The sequence below is a fragment of the Phoenix dactylifera genome, unplaced genomic scaffold (assembly GCF_009389715.1).
Source record: "Phoenix dactylifera cultivar Barhee BC4 unplaced genomic scaffold, palm_55x_up_171113_PBpolish2nd_filt_p 000820F, whole genome shotgun sequence".
NCBI classification, from domain to species: Eukaryota; Viridiplantae; Streptophyta; class Magnoliopsida; order Arecales; family Arecaceae; genus Phoenix; species Phoenix dactylifera.
The window spans coordinates 53,532-74,330 of record NW_024068187.1 but is presented as its reverse complement, the minus strand read 5'-3'; the positions used below and the strand labels follow the sequence as shown (position 1 = coordinate 74,330).

The 20,799-nt window shown below is 35.7% G+C and overlaps 1 protein-coding gene across 6 annotated transcripts in view; it reads right to left on the bottom strand.

The window, feature by feature from the left end:
* Positions 1–19,476, bottom strand: part of LOC108510820 (disease resistance protein RPM1-like) — a 34,546-nt gene extending 15,070 nt beyond the window's left edge. Inside the window, exons 1-4 of one of the 6 annotated variants that reach the window (XM_039120509.1) lie at positions 19,328–19,474; positions 18,109–18,233; positions 16,407–17,690; positions 16,173–16,323 (exon numbers count right to left, since the gene is read on the bottom strand). The gene's annotated coding sequence lies outside the window, so the exon portion shown is untranslated. Of the gene's footprint in view, positions 1–3,944; positions 4,060–16,172; positions 17,691–18,108; positions 18,234–19,327 lie in introns of those variants that run through there. The other 5 variants (XM_039120514.1, XM_039120508.1, XM_039120510.1 and 2 more) reach the window with 5 other exon arrangements.
* Positions 19,477–20,799: the final 1,323 nt, after the last annotated feature.

Sequence of the window (20,799 nt, the reverse complement as noted above, 5' to 3'; positions counted from 1 at the left end):
TTTGACAACATCAAAAAGATAGTGAAACATTAAGCACAAAGATAAGAATACTCAAATATTTCTTATTGTACTCTGATTTGCATGTCAAATTATTGCAAGGATATGAATCATATAACTCAAGGCAATAATATTAGAATCAGATTAATGAGCATAGATCAGAGCCAATTAAGATAATTTCAGAGCAGAACACAGATAGTTTTCTAATCAAGTGTAGGTGGAATCTTCCTTAGGTTAATTCAAGAAGTACCACAAATGATATTCAAGGAAAAAAAATATGAGTGGAAATCTAACCTCTCATCAATAAGTATGAAAGCTTGTTCATTTAAGACCTTTTGCCCAATCTATTGAGTATTTTATCAACATGAGAGCAATTTAATTGATTTTCAGAGTAAAGGATCAAAACTTATATATTTGAAAGACATATCATCATGTTGGATCATTATTTCAAAGTTCTTTTTATGATAATAAGAGCATTGGGGCACAAATACCAAAATATGAATTCATGCAATTTTTGATACATCTTAGAGCTCTTTTAAAGACTTTCTTTTATTTCTTTAGAAAATAAGCACAATTTGTTAAAGAGAAATATGAATTGGCACAAAATTGAAGTTCTAAAGATCAACCCAATTAGGACTCATTAGTGAATTTCAAAATAGATTTTCTATGAGATACTCAAGAAAATTCAACATATTATTCTCCCCCTTTTTTCATTAAGTTAGAGGCTCTTAAGATCAACTATTTGAATTGCAATTTGGTTCATGAGTGATGCATAAGATATACTAACCAAATAACAAGCCTCAAGGTATATCATAAAGATTTTCAGATTTAAATTTCAGATGATACATATTGGAGAGTATTAGGATCACTTTTCTTTTAGTATTCTTTCCCTCTCCTTTAGTTATAGATTTATGCGATTAAGTTCCATAAGATCTCTCCTTCTGAAATTTTCTTTCTCCCCTTAATTGATCATTCCATTTAAGAGTTTAGAATTTGAAGATAATGTTCAATAAAATTGTCAATCTCAAAAATATATTTTCTATAATTATCAGCTTATTTTCATAAGACTCAAGGTTTGAGATAAGACAACCTCTATAGAACTCATCTCAAGGTATAAACTTATGATTAAAGCAAGTATTGCAATATAAGGAGGTTCATCAAAATCAATCCATGAAAATCAAGGTATGCATCAAATTAAAGTAACTTTAGGATAAGATATCTAAAGCTCCCCCTCAAAAGATGCATTCCTCTTTAATCATTCTTTCCTTTGGTTGAATTTCAGATTTTAATGATAAATGTGAATAAAACTGAAATTCTATGTTATCGAGAATGTAGAGTGATCTAGAATTATTCAAAATTTATAGAAATCACTCTTTCTAATCCTTTAAGAACAAGTTATGCTTTCTCCTAATCTTAGAGAAAATGTATAGAAATATTAATCAGAAAATGATTCATTTGAAGCTCAGTTTCTTTCAAAAGCATTTACATTTTCTTTCTTTTAGAATCATTTGAGTGAGCTGAAATATTTCTAGCCTTAAGATCATTCACTCTATTGATGGAAGTCTTTAATAATATAGGAGAGAAGAACATATAGATGATCATTGAAATATTCATATATTTATAGAACTCAATTTCTTAATCATAGTTTTTCAGCAATGTATACATGAAGCACAATAAATATTTTTTAATATCAAAATAAAGTCATATATTTAAAAATCTTTGCTTGCAATCAAGATCATTGAAAGACACATCATTTAGACCAATATTAGTATACTTTGAAGATAAGAAATGATATGTTTCGGATGCGTATCGGAGCAATCAACCAAGGCATCAAAATTAATTCTGTTTTTCTTAAATTAAGACTTTATTTAGAAATCATATTAAGTTTAAGCTTTTATACAAAATCAGATTCTGAATTTCATAAAGATTTTCAATAGAAGCTTTCAAAGTCATAATTTGAGATATGTATCTTCCTCATTGTAGCTCATCTTAAACCATTACGATTGAAAACTCATATTTCAAACATATAAGAGCATATTCAGATTTTTTGTATTTAATGTTGAGTTTTGGTACAACTTAGAACATTATATACCAAATTTAGGCAAGTTGATGGATAAAAACAGAATCAATTCATTTTCCCTAAATAGAGATATCCTTTTCTACAATTTTATTCAATTTTTAGATTTTAGGAATGATTGTTAATGACAAATCTGAAATTTCTTCCCAATAGAACCAAACAAAAGATGTTATGTATCATTTCAAACATTCAATCAAATTGTCCAAGTATGAAGCATTACAAAATATTGAGAACCCATAATTCAAGACATTATGTCACATGCAAAATATATTATGTGTTAAGTCATGTATTAAAATATTAAGAACAAGCATGTCAAGAATCAAACTCAATTCTTTTCAAATAAACTCCCCCTATTAAATATAATCTTGCAATGATTTCATCCTTAAAGTATGTTTTCAAGTGATTAAAAATTTGACTTGATTCTTCTTATATACTTTCATTAACTTTGTCTTTCATTTTTACTTTCTTGTGCTCTATACTCTATTTGCTCCATATCCGGTGGAGTTGGGAAGGGGCACGAGGTACTACCACTAGCCTCCCTCTTGTGCCGTCCCTAATATGCCCTACACCGAATAGTTGGGTCAAATAGTGCCGGGTACTACCACTAGCCTCCCCATTGGCACCATCCCTATGATGAGCAATATAGAAAGGTTAAGATGTTTACTTCAAACTCTCCCTGTTTGAGTGTAATCAATTATGGATTTTATCCCTTCCATATGTGTCGAATATATTATGCTTGTTTTACTTTTCCTTAAGATTGGAGTACTTGCCTTGCTTAGATTTTTCACCTCTTAAATAATGTCCACTTCCTTTTCTTTATCTCTCTCTCTTTTTGTTATTCTCAAGTAATTTACATGAAAGAGCGGAATAAAGAAATAATCTTATGTATCATATAGATGTATATCATGCAAACAACATTTTTATTGTGCTCAAGGATTCACAATTTCTCACAAGTTATTTTAAATCAAAATTTTAAGCATAAACTTGTGTATTTCATGGTTATTACATAGGCAAAGATATATTTTAGTTTGGGCAAACCATGAAACAATTTCTAAAAGTATAAGTCAATCAATACATATATGGACATGATATCAAAAGATTAACAATTAATGATTTTAATCATGTCATAATAAGATTTAAAGTTATTGACTTTGCTCAGCTAATTTGTGAGAGAGATATCTAGAATTACTTATTCATTATATATTCTTCAAGCCAAACTAGATTTCTTATGTGTGAACTTTTGGCTGAAGAAGGTTTTCTCTCTTGTTTGCATGTGAATGTTTTAGTGTATCTTACATGAAGATATCCTTCAAGTTGAAATCTCTCATTTTTCTTTCTTGAAGGAAGGTCATTAGTTTCGTTAAAATACAAAGCATTCATCCAACATATATATTTTTTTAATTAGATGACTCAATATAAGATATGACAATAGTTGTATGTTGAGTCACTTTACTCAAGAGATTGCCTAAATATAAGCAAGCACATATCACTTGAACTAAAGAGATAGATCCAAGATAGTTCAAGGACAAGCATGTGAGGCAATAGAAAGATTTATCAAGGTCAACTTAGTTTAGTGTAGATTCTATTTTCTTAAGATAATTATCAATAGGATATGTTAGCTAAGTTTTAATCAACTTATCTTAAACGTTTGTTTCTATCAAGATTTAGATTATGATTTATTTGTTATTAATGAAATATGATTCATTAACGTTAGATTGAAGTCTTGCACAAGGTCACATAATGAGCATACAATCTGGTCTACTAGCTGTATGATAAAATAATTATTCTATCATGCTTCAATACAGCTTTAAACAATAAATCTACTTTGCTCATCCTTTTCAATTTCTACAAGATGGGGTCATAGATATACCTTCTTCATGCCAATCTTCTATAAGAGTTATCTTGTGGACTAACGTTGGTCAATGAAGATCCCCTTTCCTGTTTGTCTTAATTTGGAGTTTGAGAGAAGATGTTCATTCATCATATTTCAAACTCACCTTGCAATATATCTCTTCATTAGTAGAACCAAAAATGATGTCATTACTGCATACTTTGAGCAAATAAGATATCACAAATTCTTCTTTTTGATGCATAGATTTATCACTATCATTCTCTATCAAAAAGGTTACTTAAGCTTTTATATCATGCTTTTGATGCTTGTTCCAAATTACGTAATGCTTTATCAGATATGTAATATGTATTTGTAAATAAGGGGGTTATTTTACTTAGATGTCCTTTTTAATGAAATAACCACATAGGAGTGCATTCTACACATTCATTTGACAGAATATAAAGCTCATAAAGCAAGCAAATGATGATGGTGATCTTTACTTCTAATCATGTAAGAATCTTATCAAGATCTATTTCATCTTTTCTTGATTTAGTCTTTTAATAGTCATCAATTTTTCTTCATTAAGTGCATTTCTGAAAAACTCAATTTGGTTCTAATAAATTTTCAAATTTCATCGGCAAGATTTCAGATTAAAAAAAAATGATTTAGTTTAACTTAACCAATTATAATCTTATACATTCTTAAGTGTTTTAGTTTCAGATTATTAAATGTATGCAAAAAGATTAATCATAAACATGTCAAATAATCTGATTTTAGTGTCTTCATGAAAGATTATTAGTCTCATAAAGAGTAAGATGAATTGATATTTCTGCAACTAAAATCTTTTCATTGAATATTCTATATGCATTGCTTGATGAGTGATATCCAAGGATGGCATTATTTTCATAAGAACATATCAAGCATAGTATGAACGACTGAAAACTATGAAAGATATGCAATGGTTCATTTTCCATTTTTCAGAAGATCAAAAGGAGTTTTCATCAAAAATGGATCTAGTAGAAATCATATGTATGACACGCAGTGATGATAGCTTTCAAAAATCATTTAAGTAGATGACTATCATACACAATTGTCTTTTTTCATTTCTTCAAGAATTCTATTAATCCTATTTTATTTAAGGTGTCCTTGGTGCTGAAATAATCGAATTTAATATTATTTTCTGTATAACCTTTATCAGGATTTTGGTTTTCGACATTGTGCCATGATACTCTTTATCTTCACAGTTTGGAAATCTTTTTCATTTGAAACACTTTTACAAGATTTAGTAAATACAGAAAAATACTTCAGTTTTATTTGCCAAGAACAAATCCAATGCAAGCTTTTGAAAAACTTAGAGATGGAAACAACATCTTTAGATTTAGAAATGATTTTTGTTTGTTTCCTTAGTTAGCATGCATAGCAAAACTTTGACCTTTAAGAAGATAATTTAAGTAAGCCAATGGCAAGGTCTTTTGAGATTAAGTACATACTAGCATGAGTTGATTTTGTATGCTAAAGATGGTTTCTTTAATCTTGGTATTCATAGTGCATATATTCAAAAGCATACCAAGTACACATTATCATATCTATGATCAATAAACAATAATGCCATGGATAAAAACTCTCAATCAAGCATATAGAGAATTCATAGAATTATTCTTAATAAATTAATCATTTTGCAACTTATCCAATAGTGAGTAAAGTATACTATAAAATGAAGTGATTTGATTATATTTCCAAAAGTATTCTCTATATCATAAAATTGATCAATACATGCAATTCATATTTTAATCAAATACTAAAGTAATTTCAATATGAGAGGATGCAATAATAACTTATATCATTATTTCTTTCATTTAACTCATTCTTCTTAATTACATTTTAAAATCAATTCCTTAGCACATGTCTAGAGCATCCATTGTTTAGATAACATCTTTTATTAGAACCTTGGATAGCTAGACATATTTGCTGAAGAATAATCATATTTTCAACTTAGGAACCCAAGCTCTTTTGGGTCCTTGTAGGTTAGCTATAATTGTTCCTTTTGTAACCCATATTTTCTTAATAGCTATTTTGTCCATGAATTTACAGATTTTAGGATTACAAGGGATGTATTTCTGTATCCTCTTGTTGAATTTAACAAACTTAGATCGAACATGAGTAGTAGAAAAACTTTCAGTTTTCTGTTTTTCCCTTTTAGGTTCATCAAATTTGTAATGTATAGATTTAGGAACAATAGAAGAGATTTTACTTAGTTTTTGTTTATCAGTATTATAAGAATCTGTTTTAGAATAATTAAAAACTGTTTTAACAAACATATTCTTAAAAGATTTTTGGGTGTACCAAGGTTGATATCCTAATGTAGCTTTATCAAATTCAGCTCTTTGATTATTTATCATTAGGTTCAATTTTTCAGAGCTGAGGGTAAATTTTTCAACAACAGGTTTTAATTTGTCAACTTCTTTAGTTAATCTTCTGTTATCTTCTGAAAGTAATTCATTGTTTTTCTTAAGTTTATCATGACTTTTAGTGAGAGATTGATCTCTTTGATTTAATTCTTGATTCTCTTTCATTAAGATTTCAGTTTTACTAGTTAGTTTCAGTTTTTCATCTATTAGAATTTGATTTTCATTCTTCAAGTTCTTGTTCTTACAAATAAGTTTCTTATATTCTAAATACAAATCAGAAAAGGCATCATGGAGTTCATCAAATGTAAAATTGCTTTCAGTTTCAGCATGTACCTCTTGTGCCACCAAGCATGGATTTTCAATATGATACTGCTCTCCTTCTACACATGATGTTTCAGATTTGTTAGTGCATTCATATTTGTCTTCAAGCATATTCCATATTTCTTTAGCAGTCATGCAAGAAGATATGCAATTAAACTCATTCCTATCTAATGCACAATATAAAAGGTTCATGGCATCAGCATTCACTTGTGCTAAGTCCTTTTTATTAAAAGTTTGAGAGAGTGTGTGAAGATCATTTATTATGATTTTCCATAAATAATAGTTTTGTGATTGAATAAAGATGCGCATGCGTATTTTCCAATGTGTATAGTTTATGCCATTAAATAGTGGTGGTGTATCAATTGATTGTCCTTCTCCTAGAAAACTATCTATTTGAGTTGTCATGATCTTTGGCTCTAGTCGGTTAAGACTACAAATAATATTTGAGCACCTGCTCTGATACCACTTGTTGCCCAGTAGATACAAGCCAAGAGGGGGGGTGAATTGGGTCTTTTAAAACTTTTAACCTACTTCTAAAAGTTTTTGATTAATTATGCTAAGTTGTTCAGATGCACAGTGTAAGCTAAAACTTAGCAACAGTTTGATGTAAAGAATGTGACTTGATTAAATATGCTTGCAACTAAAGGATGCGCGGATAACAGTTAAGTAAGCAATTTATCTAAGTAAGTAAGTGTGTTAGTTAGATAATAACAAGGAGCATTACAAACTCAACAAACATATAGTGGTTCGGTGCACCCCAGCACCTACATCCACTCCCCAAGACCTCTTGGAAATTTCACTATAATCCTACAGATTACAGCCGGTTGTTTTACAAGCTCACAACCCAACTTGTTGTTTTACAAGCTTACAACGAACTCGGTCGGTTTTTCCTGGCTCACCGACTAGAACCACCCCGATTGTTTTTCCGGGATCACAATCGAACCCTTACACGTTGGTTTTACCCTCGGCTCACCAACCAACCTCTCACCGTTGGTTTTTCCTTTGGCTCACCAACAAACCTTAACCCCTTGATTCAATCCCTTGATTGAATCAAGTTACAAGATATTAAAACAAAGGTTTAAAATAAATCAAAGCTTCTTAAACAAGCAAATATAACAAGATAAACAAATAGAACCCGGAAGAACCCTTTTAGCCGTTGGAAGCGTGGGAGATGATGGTTCTTCCAATGTGGATCGCGTTGGCTTGAATGTGAGCTTTGTATCCCGAGGGGAAGAGAGTAGTTGAGCTTGAAAATCACTTGAGAAGCTTGAAGGCACTTGATTTCTTCACTTGAATGCACTAACTCCCTTGAACCTCTTTTTCTTTCTTCTCTCTTGAATGATCTTGTGTTGGGTTGGTGAGAAGATGTTGAGAAGCACTTAAGAGGTCCCTTTTATAGCCCAAAAAGCAAATATAGCCGTTAGACACAAAAAAGAGACGTTTGAAATTCAAATCAAACCTGAAAAAGTTGTCAGTCGCGTCCCAGGCGCTCCGGGGACGTCTCCGCGCTTTACGGGGACGTCTCCGCTTGTTTGCGCTTTTTGCATGGGGATGACTCCGCTGCTTCGGGGATGACTCCGCGTTCCGGGGACGTCTCCGCGCTTTATGGGGACGTCTCCGCTTGTTTGCGCTTTTTGCATGGGGATGACTCCGCTGCTTCGGGGATGACTCCGCGCTCCGGGGACGTCTCCGCGCTTTACGGGGACGTCTCCGCTTTTTCAGGGGACGTCTCCGCTGCCTTATCTCCGAAAAAATCATTCTCTGGAAAACCCTGAGAGAGCCGTCTCCGCTATCTAGGGGACGACTCCGCTGGTCTGCTTTTTACTTGCGGGGACGACTCCGCAGGTACCGGGGACGTCTCCAGACGTGCCAGTTCTTCCTGTTTGTGCCAGAGACGTCTCTGAGACAACCCGGAGACGTCTCGGCTGTCCCTGATCTGTTTTCTTCAACTCAAAAATTCTTCAATAAATTCATAAAAATTATGGGAACTTGCCTAGACATTTCTTAACAATATTCTTAATTAAACACATGAAATCCTCAATTAAATTGTTAAGATAAATGAAATTATACTCTCGTGTTTTGTATTCATCAAAATCCATTAGGTGGTCAACAGTTTCTTAAGTCACAATTAATTATTAATCTAATAAATCAATAAGACTCCTAATTGGATTAGGATTGAAGAGTTCAATTGAGTCAAAATTGATTTAAGTTCTAATTGGATTAGGACTTACCTAGATTGGATCCAAATTGGTTCACCCTTGGGCTAAGCCTAATTAGATTTGGGCTTGACCACATTAGGGCATTCCAAACCCTACTAAATGTGGATTAGGGTTTACCAAGAGGGAGGGGCGCAAGCCCCTCCCCTTTTTGCTTCCTTGGTGCGGCATGAAGAGAGGGGGCCGGCGCCCCCTCTTAGGAAACTAGTCTAGGGCTCCTAAGTTGTAAGAGCCCTAGATGCTTTATAAAAAGGTGAAAAGGGGGCTGACGCCCTAAGCATTGATCTCCTCTCCTCCCAGCCGTAGCCACCCTCTCTCCTCTCCTTGTTTCATCCGCAAGCAAGAAGAAAAGAAGAAGAAGCCTTGGCGGCCTCCTCCCCTTCCCTTCCTTCATCCAACGCAGGGAAAAGAAAGGCTGCAGTAAGGGCTTTGGTTCTTCTTCAAGATCCCTCCTTCTTCTTCCTCCTCTCGAGCACAATCAAGGGTTGATTGAAAGAGAGGAAATCAGCCATCAAAAGAAGTCTTTGCAAGGGAGCTAGCACCCCGGGAAGACAAGAGAGCTTTGATCGGATCACTGCTTCGTGTGGATACCCGTAGAGGCCGGACGTGTGAACGGCTTCATACGAACCTTCGTCCTAAAACCACGAACTCCAGTTTGCGGTGATCATCTACCCGCACAAGGTGAAGATCTGATCTTCCTAAAGTTATTAAAAGTTTTTAATCCTTACCTAACTACGAACGGTTATCAAACGACGTTCATGCGATGAACGTCGATCCCGCACATGCCCCTTCCGCTGCCATCTGATTTTGTTTTGAAATATCAGCGGCATGGGCGGGTTCTAACAGTGGTATCAGAGCTTAGGCTTCGTAGATTAAGGTAAGAATTAATTATCTAAAGGCTTATTAGATCTGAAAATTGAATGATCATGCATGCTGAAAATTTCTGCATGCAGATTTTTCAGGGTTGCTGAATTTTTACATGCTGATTTTTATGTGATAAGATGATGATTCTAATTGCATTGTTAATGAGATTACAAAGTTTAGAATCATGATTAGCATGATCAGCAACCTATGTCATAACATAATCAATTAATTCTCAGATCTGAAAATTATAATTGTTGCATATGGTGATGATCATAGGATTTAAACCCTTTTGGTATTAAATGTAAAGACCTGCGATGTAATCTGCAATGTCATGTAATTTTTCAGATGCTTGCATGCATCTTATTTAATATTTTGAGAGGCCTGCGTGCCTCCTAAAAGGGAGATATAATTTATTTTATTTTTATTTTATATCTGGTTGTATTTCTGTGATGTGATGTACGTCAACGATCAAGTCGAAGATGATGCATGAGATGATCAGGGGTCTAAGCGGTTGATGGCGATTGGATCAAAAGTTGGTCAAGGATCGAATCAAGGAGGCTTGGAACCAATTCAAGAGTTGAAGACCAATTGATCGATTGACGTGCATGTGCTTGTAATACGACCTAACTAGAATCCATGATCATCACCTATTTAAAGTTTAGCTTTAATTATTGCTGCGATTATAACTGCCTGCAATGTGCCGTTTGCATGTGATGTGAATGAGAGTCGGGTAGATAGGTTTACATGTGATGTAGAAAATCCAATTGAGACCTAAATTAAAACCTCCTCAATCAAGTCGAGAGTAAACTGACATGAGCAAGTCATATTAGATTAATTGATCTAATTGGTGTCTAGGAAAGCATGAAAGGTGGTTACTTAATTAGGACTTTACTCTCTGAGTAAGGGGAGCCTCCCACCTGCTTACCTGGCCAATTGTTCGATTACCTCTTATGAAGAGCTCAAGTTGCAAACACTAAGACCTGATTAACCAATATTAAGTCAATAGGTCTTCCACTGTAGTAGAGCTGCTAAGGTCTTTCTAATGTTGATTTGTCTCGGCTGGACACAGTGGGCAAGTTGCATCGGAAGGCTGGACCTCTCTATAGACATGAGATGTTGTAGGATAAAGGTGGGGTTGGGCACCAATAACTGTTAGGTGAGGGCCAAATGACGACTTTATTCCTACAGTTATATGGTGGGTCTGACATAACTAAGAAATGGGACCAATAACTATTAGGTGAGGTTTTCATGGCTTAGAGACCAAGTTACACTGCAACATGCTTGAGAAGCATTGTACAAGAGTTGTACATTCATCAATCTATGTGTCACCAATAACTGTTAGGTGAGGAGGCATGTAAATCGGTAGGACCGCAGTACCCACTAGAAACCCTAGTCGTGTGGGATTTTCGTTTCCCTACCAGGGGAGTGTGAGGGATTCGAGAAAATAGTGAAAGTGCTGAAAAGGTTCAGCATGGAAAACTCCAAAAGGGGTCTCTTACCCCTTAGGCATGGAATTCATCTCTCCAAGAAGATGTGCCCCAACACATCTGAAGAGATTCAACGCATGAGCAAGATTCCCTATGCATCAGCAATAGGGAGCCTCATGTATGCCATGCTATGTGCACGACCTGATATAGCTCTTGCTGTGAGTGTCACAAGCAGATATCAGTCAAATCCAGATGAAGAACACTGGACAGCTGTGAAGAATATTCTTAAGTACTTGAGAAGAACTAAAGATTTATTCTTGGTCTTTGGAGGATCATCAGAGTTGAAGGTAGAAGGATACACAGATTCAGACTTCATGACTGATGTCGATGATAGGAAATCAACATCTGGATATGTGTTCTTGTGCAATGGTGGTACGGTGAATTGGAAGAGTTCTAAACAACCGATCACTGCTGATTCTACTATGGAAGCTGAATACATCGCCGCCTCTGAAGCTGCTAAGAAAGGCTTCTAGTTCAAGAAATTCATTGCGGAATTGGATGTAATGTCATCAGATGCCATAACACTCTACTGCGATAATAATGGCGCCATAGCTCTTGCTAAGGTGCCAAGGTCTCATCAGAAGTCCAAGTATATAGAGCGGCGCTTTCATCTCATACGCGACTATGTTGAGAAGAAGTATGTCGAAGTGCAGAGAGTAGACTCCGCGGACAACGTGGCAGACCCGTTCACTAAACAGCTAAGTCAGCAAAAGACTGAAGTCCACCTTGAGAAGATGGGACTAAGATATATGACTGATTGGCTTTAGTGCAAGTGGGAGATTGTTAGATGTATGCCCTAGAAGCCAATTTTGGCTGACACATTATTAATTCTAGGACATAATTTGTACTTGACTTTATTATTATTGAATAAATGAAAGGCATCTTTTTCATTCATATTATTATTGCATCTATGAATCGTCTAAGGAATTAATAAGATGATGATGCATATTCTCAAGAGTTGAGAATTTGAGCCATGTATCATTAGTGATTAATTTCTGAACGCTCCTGATCGATGGATCATCACGAGGACGGTGATCGATCCGATGAGATCAGTGCACAGATTACTTTCCTTATGGATGGACGAGACTCGAGTCCACAGTGTGGCGACACTGAAGTAATAGTGCAGGTGCTTGTTAAGAACAAGGGTACAGAGCGTGACCAATACAAGAAGTCACTTGGATGTCTATCCACTCGTCAGTGACTTGCTTGATGTTGCAGCAGTGTGACTGGTCCTTTGACCTGCGGTGCTTCGGCTACTCACAGTGAGGTTATTGTAGTTTGACTGCACACATACATGGTCTCTAGCCATATGGGTCCATGCAGTGTAGATTGGCTGCAGTAAGTTCACTGTAGGAGTAGGGTATGCACCTATAAGGAATCTATCGACCTTGATAGATAAGGAGAGATCCTATGTGATTTATAAGACTGAGTTCGTAAGACCTCGGCCGGGGCAGTATGCACAGTGGAGAAAGAGTTTTCCACTCTCGAACTTAAGTCGAATAAATCTTCACATATGACAGACGATGGGGTTTGACGAGTTGTCCATGACCTCCGTCCTGTAGGGATCCACGATAGTAGGACTGTATCACATGATAACTGCACCTAGAGGTTCACCATTCTATTCTGCTGGGTAGCCACTACATGTTGCTAGGTGTCACTGGTGGATGGTGGGACTCATAGGGATTATCTTGATGATCGATAAACCCTAATGAGTTGAGTTGGAATCGTTCCAACCCATTGAAAAAATTTTTCAATGATATTGTGATAGAGATCGCAATATATCTCACTACCAGTCAGAATAGAACCTATGGGGTCACACACACTAGAAGTATTGACCGATCCGATGGTTGAAAAGTGATTATGAATCACGAGTAATCAATTCGATTGATAATAAGTTGAAGAAGGAACAATGGGAATTGATTAATTGGACTTAAAACACAAATCCTACTTAGAGTAGGATTCCTAGAGTCCTAATTGGATTAGGACTGGGAATCCTATTTGGAGTAGGACTGGGATTCCTACTTGGAGTAGGATTCCTACAATCCTAATTAGATTAGGATTTTGAATTCATTTTTGGATTCCTACTTAGAATAGGATTCCTAGAAATCCTAATTGGATTAGGACTTCGGATTCAAATAAGAGTCCTAATTAGATTAGGACTAAAATCAAATATGTCCTAATTTGGATTAGGATTTCTTAAGTCACAATTAATTATTAATCTAATAAATCAATAAGACTCCTAATTGGATTAGGATTGAAGAGTTCAATTGAGTCAAAATTGATTTAAGTTCTAATTGGATTAGGACTTACCTAGATTGGATCCAAATTGGTTCACCCTTAGGCTACGCCTAATTGGATTTGGGCTTGACCACATTAGGGCATTCCAAACCCTACTAAATGTGGATTAGGGTTTACCAAGAGGGAGGGGCGCAAGCCCCTCCCCTTTTTGCTTCCTTGGTGCGGCATGAAGAGAGGGGGCCGGCGCCCCCTCTTAGGAAACTAGTCTAGGGCTCCTAAGTTGTAGGAGCCCTAGATGCTTTATAAAGAGGTGAAAAGGGGGCTGACGCCCTAAGCATTGATCTCCTCTCCTCCCAGCCGTAGCCACCCTCTCCCCTCTCCTTGTTTCATCCGCAAGCAAGAAGAAAAGAAGAAGAAGCCTTGGCGGCCTCCTCCCCTTCCCTTCCTTCATCCAACGCAGGGAAAAGAAAGGCTGCAGTAAGGGCTTTGGTTCTTCTTCAAGATCCATCCTTCTTCTTCCTCCTCTCAAGCACAATCAAGGGTTGATTGAAAGAGAGGAAATCAGCCATCAAAAGAAGTCTTTGCAAGGGAGCTAGCACCTCGGAAAGACAAGAGAGCTTTGATCGGATCACTGCTTCGTGTGGATACCCGTAGAGGCCGGACGTGTGAACGGCTTCATACGAACCTTCATCCTAAAACCACGAACTCCAGTTTGCGGTGATCATCTACCCGCACAAGGTGAAGATCTGATCTTCCTAAAGTTATTAAAAGTTTTTAATTCTTACCTAACTACGAACGGTTATCAAACGACGTTCATGCGATGAACGTCGATCCCGCACATGCCCCTTCCGCTGCCATCTGATTTTGTTTTGAAATATCAGCGGCATGGGCGGGTTCTAACACTAAGAAACCAAGAATGGTTTTTCACATAAAAGAGAAACCAAGAATGGTATTATGATCTACATACTTCATATTTAAGAATTATAGGTAAGATTACACACTACAAGAATTTATACATTTATCAACAAAAAAATTTATAGCTAAAAAATAAATTTCGTCGCTTAAAGTATTTGATGACGAAAAAAATTTTATTGCTAGGTTCGAAAAAAATTTTGTTGCTAGGTTCATAACCATGCCCCATCGCTAAAAGTCATCTATGACGAAAATAGTAATTCGTCACCAAATATTGGCGAAATGAATGTTGTCGTTAACACATACATAATTCATGACAAAATAATTTATCACTAAAAGGGAGTAAATGATTTTGCCTAAACATCTACTTTGTCAGAAAAAGTTAGATCTAAAAATCATGTGTATGCATCTAGATATATAGATAGGATCAAACCCATGACATCTCGATTTGTTACCTACTACTCAACTACTACAACACCTTTAGGTTGTAATAAAAAATTATTGTTCATTATACTTATGGAAAACTTATTCATTTTATAAAATATAATCATTTCAAATGTATTATGGTATTTCATATTTTAATAATTAATTATTTTTATAAAATTCAATCCATTTATTTTTAACAAAAAATAAAATTTAAATGACTTTATTTTATCCTGGATAATATTTTTTATTTTTTAAAAAATATTTAAAATAATTTCAATATATTTATATAATTATATATATATTTTATAATTTTTTAAAAATAGATAATTCATGATTCTTTTTGTTGCAAACTATAGTTTACAATGATATATAGATGATAACTTCCATTACGTCGTTAAATGGTCAATATTCTGCAACAAAACTTTATATGTTGCCAATAAATATATATATTTAACGATGAAACATTGTCATCACTAAATTATATAAATAATTTGCAATAAAAACTATTTCATCATAAAAGTTATGCGATAATGTATAGGTGATAAAATCTAATTTGTCGTTAAAAAGTTAGTATTCTACGATAAAAATATATATGTTACCAATAAAGTTATGTTTAACTACAAAATATTATCATTGTTAATAGTTAATTAGATAATTAGCAATGAAAATAATTTCTATCGTAAATTTATATACTGAAGAATGTATGATGAAATACTATTTTGTCGCTAGATAGCTTACATTATGCGACAAAATTATACACATTAGCAATAAATAAATCTTCGGCGATGAAATATTATCCTCACCAAAAAAATAAAGATCCACCTGCAAGGAAACATAATGTTGTTGCCAAATATAAAAAAAATATTAGTGACGAAATTAACTTGTCAAAAAAATTGCTGATATTTTTTTTATTATCTTGTATCCATAAGTATATATTTGGGAATGATTCTAATATCATCATCAAAATTGATAATTAATTCATGATAAAAATATATTATCATAAAAAGTTATGGTATTCATGACAATAATTTTTCATTGCAAAAATATCATAACCAATAAAATTACCACCAAAAGGCCGGAGTAGAAGTATTTGGCGCCATAAATTTGGTAACAAAAATTACCAACGACATATAATTTGGTTGCTAAAAATACTACTTAAATGATATTTCATGACAAATATTTTATTTCTTTTTTTTGTGGTACTTATTAGCGACAAATTGTGTAATTCGTAGGAAAATATTTTGTGGCTGATTGACCATTTTCCTATAGTGATAAATCATGCAAGATCTAACTTGAAGTCATATTATTGCACTGGGGTAACATTCCAAATTGAATTTCTTAAAAGCTTGGGGTTTCCTTCATAACTATAAAAGAGTAAGAAGAGTCCGTCCTCACCTCTGAAAGGAAGCGTCACCAGCAATGAAATGTCTGGGATCAACGAACTCGGATGACTTTCTCACTAGGCGGAGCAGCACCTAAATATATAAGATTGGCAGAGACAGAAGTGGCCGTGATTCCACTTGTTCTAGATTAAATCCTCGTTTAACTGAAAGGAATTCGGGAGAAGTGAGGAAAGAAACTGGTCGGCAGCATTGGTAAAATAAAGAAAGAATAACGAAAATTGCTCACTGGTTTGGGAACCGCATCGGGTGTGCAATGTATACGGTCGCCTACGGAAGTTGAAAGTTGTGTTCCATAAAATATTCTATAGTGCCCCTCCATATGATTTTTTTTTCTAAAATGATTGGAATCATGGCTGGACATAACCATATAAAGCTATTTTATATAGACAGGGTAGGTAGGAAAGGCCATCAAGGCCATTGCAGCTTGCAGCGACTATTTGTGCAAGCCATCCGATCCAAACATAAAAGTCTTCCTCTCCACCAATAATCATCCACCCACCACTTGATTTTTTCTAAAATGACGGTATCATGGCTGGACTTATCTATATAAAACAATTTTGTATGGAGGCGTTTAGGTAGGAAGGACCATCATTGCAGCTTTCAGCCAACTATTTGTTTAAGCCATCCCATCCAAACATAAAAATATTAATCTCCACCAATAATCATCCACCCACCACGTGATGGATGCCAATCCTAAACAGCGAACCAATTGGATTTACCTCTCTTGATGGAGGAGAGATCTTGAACATAAAAGGAGACTTAAAGTTACTTTCCAATAATCATATAAAATAAATTACTCTCCGGCAACAACTATCCATCTACTACCAGATGGAACACTCTATTCCAAAACAATGTGCCGCCAAGTTGACACCCCTCTAGGAAGGAACGTGACTGCATTACACGCGCGCAACAAGGATGCGCCTTCCTCCTCGCACGATCATCCACTGCGCAGATTTCAAAGCACTACAAATACACCATCCAACTATATGCACAGTTCTCAAAATGATCAGTGGATGATCGCGGAGGCATACGCTTCTTCCGCACAAAGGATATGTTCGTACTTGAGCCTTCATCTAGATTAGGTGCTTTAGGCGCCAAATTCGACTTTCATAAATTGCAACTTGGTCCTAACTTGTCGTCTTTAAATTCAGCCTCATGTCCATTTTTAAACTGGACATGGCAGACTTTCATTTAGAAAAGCCATTTTAGAAGAGATCCGTATACGCAACTGGTATGTACATTTAAGCATATGGTATTAATATAAGACTGTCTATGGGGACATCTCGATGACAGCCTTCATCTACTTTTATCAATTGCAACTTGGTCCTGAGCCATCAGGTCCTCAGTTGACTGGATACGGAAACTGCCTTCGGCTAAGAGGTCCAAAGCAAATAGCGTGGACTGGTCACAGCTAGTTCAATCTTCTACGGTTGAGAAAGATCTCTTGGTCCAATTTGAAGAGCATAGAAACTCGGATTCTCCAGGAAGAACGCATCTCCAGAAATCCGTTCTTCGAAGAAATATTGGTAGTTCATCAAAAAGAATTCAGCCATCAAACTCCCTTGCAATTTCTTGGTGACAAAAATTACCAACGAAATATAATTTTGTTGCTAAAATACTACTTAAATGATATTTCATGACATATATTTTATTTCATTTTTTTATGATACTTATTAGCTACAAATTATAATTTGTAGCAAAATATTTTGTCGCTCATTGACCATTTTCTTATAGTGACAATCATGCAGCACAATCTATCTTGAAGCTATATAACTTGAAGCTATATTATTGCACAGGAGTAATATTCCAAATTGAATTTCTAAACTTGAAGCTATATTATTGCACAGGAGTAATATTCCAAAATGAATTTCTAAAAAGCTTGGGGTTTCCTTCGTAACTATAAAAGAGTAAGAACAGTCCGTCCTCACCTCTGATGCAGCCCAGCCCTTGAAAGGAAGCGTCACCAGCAATGAAATGTCTGGGATCAATGAAGTAGGATGACTTTGTCGCCGGAGAGAGTGCATCCCTATGCGCACATCGATCAGGGCAGCACCTAAATATATAAGATTAGCAGAGAGAGAAATGGCCGTGATTCCACTCTTTATAGATTAAATCCTCGTTTAACTGAAAGGAATCCGAGAGAAGCGATGAAAGAAGCAGCCCGGCAGCACTGGTAAAACAAATAAAAAATAACGAAAATTGCTGTCTGGTTTGGGGACCGCGTCGAGTGTGCACGGTCGCCTAGGGAAGTTCAAAGTTGTGTTCCTACGCCAGGAGGCACATGAGTGTGCTCTTTTTTATTATTTTCTGGCCATCCAGCTCAATTACGGGTTAAATTACGGTTAACAAAACAAGAGGAGATTGGATGAGCTGGACATAACTATATAAAATGTCAGATGATGAGCAAAAATTATATCGGGCGGACTTTTTTTTTTTGCCACAGTTTTTTTTAGTGCTCATCTTAGAGAATAAACCCAAAAGTCATATTTCTTTTACTAACAGAATGGTCAGTTCTACAACGAAAAGAAACTAAAAAAAAAAATATAGTACATAATATTATTGTGGTCAAGTAATACACACCAAGCAAATTAATTATTTAGCAAGTCAATATACACATCAAGGTAGATCGATATATAATTTCTAGAACAAGGGTTCATCAGTATATAGTACATAATCAGATGATGCACACTTTTCTAATAAATTTGCAAGATAGTTTTTTTCTAATATATTTGATAAACTAAGGAAAGAGAAAGAAATATTTTTATTCTATGTACTTTTCTATCACAGTTACAACGATTTGTACATCAATATTAACCTAACAATAGAGCTAAGATCGAAAACACATCAAAGAAAATATCAATCATATTTGGACTAATATAGTAACAATGGTAACTATACTTGAACAAAATTCAAGAAATTAAGCTTCGAGCAACCAAGAACGGTTTCTCACGTAAAAGAGAAACCAAGAATGGTATTATGAGCTACATACTTCATATTTAAATATTATAGGTAAGTTTACAAATCATGCAGCACCATATCTAACTTGAAGCCATATTATTGCACACGAGTATATATTCCACATTGAATTTCCAAAAATCTTAAGATTTCATTCTCAACTATAAAAGAGTAAGAACAGGCCCTCCTCACCTATGATCACTGGGCAAAACCTGCAAGGAAGCGTCACCAACAATGCAATGCCTTGGATTAATGAATTTGGATGACCGGGTAACACCAATATATGTAAAAATATCGGAAGATAGAGATGGTCGGGCGTGGACAGAATGCAAGCTGGCAAGTTGTCCACTTGCTGAAAATTATTAGATGGACTCCTGTGGACTGGGCCAATAGTCACTCGCCACACTATCGCCCTTCTTGTTTTTATGGTCTTGGAGATCAAAAGGGGTGGGAATTCTCTTTGATGAGGTGGATCTGGATCAAGCTTCGCTTGACTAGGAACTGACCTATTCGTTTGGTTCTCTGCATATGGCTTCGGTAATATTCTACCAACTGCAGTTAACGTAACTATACGAAACAAGCGCTTCTTCCTGTTGAAGATAATATGCCCAGGAAGCTCCCTTTTCGAATCGCTGCGGCGATGATTAAATTGTGGACCGGAGTTCACTACTTTGGCCACTGCTTGGACTTGAAGTATAGGACCGCTCTTGAACCGCTAGTAGCCAGGGTGGTGCCGGATGTGACGTACTCACACTTGGGACTCGAGCCAGAGCCCAGAGGGGTAGCTGAGCCGGGCCCATGGGTGGGGAGGGTATGAGTAAAACCGGTCGGAGTGCCCAACACACGGCCATTTCTGCCCGCATCGAATATTCTCCTGGCGGGGCGGGGGCTCAGTGGGGGCTGCTATGCGGGATTGGGCTTGTTCCTTCCTCCCTCCTACCCCTTTTCGCTTTAGCAAAAAAAAAAAAAAAAAAAGAAGCTCCCTTTTGCTGGTATAAATGTCTAAGGTCAATGCGTCACATATCAAAGTAGCTCAGTAACTAAAAATATTACAAGATGATGGAAGCCTAACATTAAAGGGGCAAAATATTCAGCCAGGGATTAGGATCTATAAAGGCCATTTTACCTGCTGTTTACAGCATCATGCTGCAGAAAAGATGATTTTAGAAAAGCCATTTTACAAGAGATCCATTCAAGAAGCCATTATTTACATTTAAATACATGGTATTAAGATAAGACCTTCTACGGGAGCATGTCTGGATGGAAACCTACATCTGGCAGATATTTTAGCTGCCAAATCTGACTTCTGTATATAAATTCCAAATCGGCCTTAAGCAGCCATTTTTCCACTCTGCCTTACGTCCATTAATTTCCTTCATGTCCAGTTCCACAATAATGGTCCCCTTGACGAGGACCCCAAGTATCTGATGGCAGACTTCATTGACTTCATTTTTTTCTTGGAAATTAAAATCCAAAACTTATTTGGTAGCCTTCTGAGTAGTGGCCATGGCAGTGATTGTGGCGGCCGATTGTGACGTGACGGCTACACTAGTGGTGGTGCCGGGACCTGCAATTAAGGCTGGCAAGCGACGATGGCAGACATGAGCTGGTGACAGGATCAACACGGATGGGGTAATATTCCAAATTGAATTTCTTAAAAGCTT